Source organism: Rhinolophus sinicus, chromosome 7 (genome assembly GCF_057876585.1).
Source record: "Rhinolophus sinicus isolate RSI-liver-muscle chromosome 7, RSI-T2T, whole genome shotgun sequence".
In the NCBI taxonomy this organism is placed as follows: domain Eukaryota; kingdom Metazoa; phylum Chordata; class Mammalia; order Chiroptera; family Rhinolophidae; genus Rhinolophus; species Rhinolophus sinicus.
Window position 1 is genome coordinate 34066236 of NC_142507.1, and position 5587 is coordinate 34071822.

A 5587-nucleotide genomic window follows, 5' to 3' on the forward strand; every position below is an offset into this window, starting at 1 on the left:
CCTTGTGAGTCATGGCTTATTGTAAATGGTCAAAGGAGACTTTCAGCCTCCAAACCTAAATATTTGCTAAAAATATATTCAGGAAAAAGGTGTAGGGAGGTGGTTGAATAAAAGAAAAAAATTATGCCAAGGAATGGAAGACTGAAAAAAGGAATCACAGAAGGAAACAGCAATAAAGGACGGGTAAATGGGCCTAAACTTCACTTTCCTGTAGTGGGCTTTCCATTAGGTATCCTCACAGATGCCTGCATGAGGTGTATGGAGACACAAGGCAGCAAATCTCATTTTTAAAATTGTTTAAACAGAGGTTTTTCGGCTGTAAGTGAACTCTCTTTCAAGGATAGACATTTTATTTGACAATGCAGAATGGAGAGCAACAGAGGAAGCTGTGGTTTCTCAAAGGTTGTATTTTTGACATCTTCCCTAAAAGAAACTACTCAGTCCATCCCGAGTCATTTTTAATAGAAGAGTTAATGTTGGGAGTTCTATATAGCTATTAAAGGGGTGGGGGCAGGAGAGGCAGGGATACAAGAGGAAATGGCAGCAGGGCCTGCACCAGGGGCTGAGCAGAAGCTCTCAGCTCCATCCAGTCCACCATTCTCGAACGTCAGTGTGTGCGTGGAAGCCCCCGCACAGCTTGTGAATGTGATCAGTGCTGGGTCCCATCCCCAGGGATTCTGATTCATAGATCGGCAATGGAGCTTGGAATCTGCACCTTTCCTGATGACTCGTGTGTTTCTGGTGCCTGTGATCCCTGCCCCACACTTTGAGAAACTGCTGCTGTCAGTGACTCTGCAGGGGTGGGATCCCCGAGATGGCCAGACAACCTCCCATGCTGCCATTCAAGGGAAGCAAATGACACTAGCGAACAGTTGTTATGACCAAGTGTTCTTAAGCCAGAAGGTGAAAGTTTTCTGTGCCTTTCCAACAAAATAAGCTCTATCAGCAGTGAAGCAGAGGCAGTGACATCAAAAATCCTTGCTTGATTTGTTTCAAAATTCCGTTCACTCCTTTGGGGGAAAATTCCATAAATAATTGGTGTAAACCTATCCCTTGGTAATCCAAATAACATATTTTTTAGAAGCTGTGATGAGATGCCATCATAGGTCCATAGACCTTCCACAAGAAAGGAGCTTTGTACTGCACCTTCTTTTGTTGGAGGTATTGCTCAGTTGTCTTCACAAGGGCTAGACTGTGAGAGAAACCCCTCTGTGACCACATCCATCACTGCATAAGCCCCACCAGCAATGGGTCCTGATGCTGTCCACATGGATGAGGAATCCCACTTTTGGAAGAGGGATTGTTTCAGACAGAGAGGAACGGATAGGGAAACTCTATGGTCTCAGTTTCTCAGTACTCTTTTCGTTATGATCAAAACATCAAAGCACATACACTTGCTCAAAGGGGGGAGGAATCCCCACTTCGGACAGATCTGTGTGTTAATAATAAAGATGAGTATGCATCAAACTCTCCAGAGGAGCAGAAGTTCCTCTTTGCTAGAGTCCTGGATTTAAACACTATGGCATTGGCAACAAGCAGCTCAAGGTTGAAGCCCAACTTGGCCCTATACTAGCTGTCTGATTTGGGGCCTGTCATTTACTTCTCTGAAGGTCAGTTTATCAATAAATTGGGAAATAATAACAGGACTTAGCTTAGAGTACTGTTATGAGGATTAAATGAGAATCTTCAGTAGATTGCCTGTACAAAGTAAAGGAACAAAAAATGCTAGTTATTCTCACTCTCCTATAAATCCATGAGGCAGAGACTATGCCTCTGCAGTTGATCACTGTAATCTCAGTGTAGATTGTGGCATATGCTTCATGTTCCATAAGAACTTTTGAGATGAAGGGAAGAAGGAAGGAAGGTAGAGAGGAAAGAAAGAAGAAGGACAGACTTTGGAAGATAAAAGAACTCTATTCCAAGGCAAAGAATGAGAATGAGAAGTGTTCAGAAACTATGTGTTAGCCTAGACTACGCTATAATAACAAATTATATATAATGAGGTATGGTCAAACAATACGGTGAATGTTTAAATAAATAAAAAATTATTAAATTATTACAATAAGAGACACATTGTCATTAATCCCCCTCAAAATACTTCCCCTCACTTCAAACAAACTTATCCCATTGTTCTTGCCACTTTATGAAGCAGTTCTGGAAGTTCTCTTTCATGAGTGTCATTACTTGTTCTGTTGTGGCTCTCTCTATGTCCTGAATCGATTCAAAATGTATACCTTTCATGGTCATTTTGATTTTGGGGAAGAGACAGAAGTCACATGGTGCCAGATCCAGTGAATATAGTGGATGAGGACACACTGTAATGTTTTTATTTGACAGAAATTGCTGTGTACCAGAAGCAATGTGTGACCCCGAGCGTTGTCACGACGGATGATTTACGGCACACTTTAAAACACACCTTATCTCAACCGTAGCTCACACCTGACTGACTGCACTGAACAAGAAGAAACTTGTCACACACTGTTATAAGGGTTCGATGCGCCACTTCCTGTATTGAAGATCCCTGCCTTTCCATTGGATGGCACTCAGCAGCAGCAGTCACCGTATTTTGTTATCACTACAGAAAGGCTCCATGTCACACATTGTTTCTGGTACAGCAATTTCTGTCAAATAAAAACATTATGGTGCATTCTTATCCACCTTATTCACCAGATCTGGCACCGTGAGACTTCTGACTCTTCCCCAAAGTCAAAATGACATGAAAAGGTAAACATTTTGAATCGATTCAGGACATCGAGGCAGCCGTGACAGCACAACTAAAGACATATGTGTATGTATCTTATTTTTTGCTCCCCAAAATTCCTTTGCAGGTCCAGTGAATCAAGGACCTGTTCAGATGTCAGCTGGTGGTGCTGGCCTCTCAGTATGTGTCTTCTAGTAGAACTGGGCAGGAGAGCTGGAGAGCCATGTTTCAGCCTGTGAGTGACATTTATCACTTCCATTCAGGTTCACATGGGCTACCCAGATGCAGGGGGAGTGGGGAAAGGGATGTGCAATGTGCCAAGGGAGGAGAGGAGACCCAAACACAGGGGAGAACTGGTGGTGTCTACCACATCATGTGTCCTGGTACCAAACTCTAAGGAAAGGCAGTTGGCAAAGTATATATACAAAAATATATCCTGAAAGAATTAACAAAAATATGTTAAACAATCCTGTGGGGTTATTTTGCTTTTTAAAAGTAATTTCATAGGATTTTCCCTTGGCATCTGGTATGTGCAGGTGCATAGGAAAGATCTCGAAAAGTACAGTATAGTGTGAATTAATTCAAACGCTTAGTCTCTCTCTCTCTCTCTCTCTCTCTCTCTCTCTCTCTCTCTCTCTCTTCCTCTCTCCCTTCCTCCCGCTCTCCTTCTCCCTCACTCACACTCTTGATCTTTCCTCTCACATTGACACATACTATAGTATCCACATCTTCTCTTACTCTGGGTTAGATAAGAATCCACCTTAACCTAGACCCTAGGAAAAGAATTACAAATGTTGATACGTAACATTAACCAAGAGGCAACAGCCTATTAGAGATGGATACCCACCCTGAAATAAAGCCTTCATTCTCATTCCACTGGATAAATAAAACATGGAAGCTTTGGCGTTGAGCTAACAACTGACTTGGACCAGGTTGCTACATCTAGGACAATTAAATTATGGCCGTTATTTCTTTGGGTGACCTAAATTCAATGAATATAGCTGCACAATTAACTCACTAAAATGTATCAGTATCCAAATTTGGAAGCATAACCCAGATGTAATCTTCTCACAGTCCACCTCAAGTCAGTTCCATTGATTTAGTTTGCAGGATTCTTGGACTAGAACTAGTCTCTGTTTTTTGGTCATAAATTTCTGAGTAGACTATCAGAACTTTTAATGCCTTAGAATTAATGTACTGTAGTTTAACTCCATGCAAAGTGTTTTAGCTAGCTTTATGGTGGTGAATAAACAACTTCCAAAATCTGAGTGACTTATAGCAATGTTACACTTTGGCAGCCGCAGGTCAGCTGTTGTGGTGCTGTTCAATCTTCTCACTCCAGGACTTAATTTGTGGTTAGGGTTATATTTTGATTTAGGAGCAGCTCTTTGTTGGGATATGCTATTCTCACAGCAAGAAGAAAAGAGCAAGAGTGCTTATGGAAACACAGAATGCTTCTTAAATTTGCACAGAAGTAGCCTGTATCGTGTACACTCAATTGCCATTGGCTAAAGCCAGCCACCTGGCAAAGGAATAGAGAAGTATATTCCCCTCACACAGGACACACAATAAGGTATATACCTCCTTATGGGTGGAGAGGGGTAATGTTTTACAGGAAGAAGGAGGTATCTTTGAGAACAACAATACAGTCTACCTCAGTAAGTAACCTATACTGAATCTGTCTCATGTTAATATTCCCTACGGTCTGGCACAGGTGTCCAATGAATATTTATTAAATCACATTGAATATTCATTGTATTGAATGAATATATCATTTCAGTTTAAGTCAGTCATCTGAGAGAGTATTTTATTATTATACCTATCACCTCTATTATCATCAAATGATATTTTTTTAATTAGCATGTATACCTAGTATTTATCTGGGCGTTCTACAGGTAACAATAGATTTTATTGATTACCTTCAGTAGTTTAACAATCTGAAAGAGAAAAATGATAGAAAATCATTCTTAAAAAGACATTAGCATACATGCTCATTTATTAACACAAAAACTCACAATTTCCTTTTTGAAAATACTGTTGATAATGCCAATCAAACCCTGAAAAAAGGGAGAAATTGGTTTTTTTTTTAGAATTGTCTCTGATATTTAAAATTGTATATCTTCTGCTAGAAACATTCTGAGGGGAAACACCAGAAATAATCGGGAAGATATGAATGATTCCCTTTCCATAATGAACTCAGAAATTAGAAGTTGTCTTGAATTGCTGATTTTGGAGGCAGTCCCTGAAATAGTTACAAAGTTCAAATACAAAATGAAGATTGCATGTCCAGCCTGAATGAACTCAATATAATACAAGCTTCGAATACATTTGGAGAAGGGTTGTTTATGCTGCTTTTGGATAAAAGTTCAGGCAAAATGAAATTCTGAGACCCTGCCAGGCCCCTCATAGGGACCTGGATACCGAGGCTACACTGCAACACCCTCACTATCACAGAAATCACTCCTTTTAATTTGCATCCATTTCAGGAGTTGGTTATGGGCAAATTCATCCATCCAGAACCTGGCTTTTCCTCAAAGATACCAGTATGCTACACATTACATTACAAGAATCAGGACTAATACCTTTATCCTGTAAAACAATGCAATCCCCTCCTAATTGTAACTGGAAATTGTACCAAAGTTATCATCTGTGCTCAGTGAGTTTGTGAATTAATTTATTATGCTGTTAAAATCCCAGCGTCTCTTATCACCTGCCGCTTTGAAGACTCAAGTTTGCATTACTCAAGCTGCCCCTGTCAGCTGCCGACTGCTTGAGCTGGAGGCAGCTAAGAAGTGAATCCTTGAGCTGAGAAATTCCACCTAGGGAAGGAGACGCAGCTTTGACTTGCAAACGTGGCCCAGGAACCCAGCATAGCTATCTGGAGAA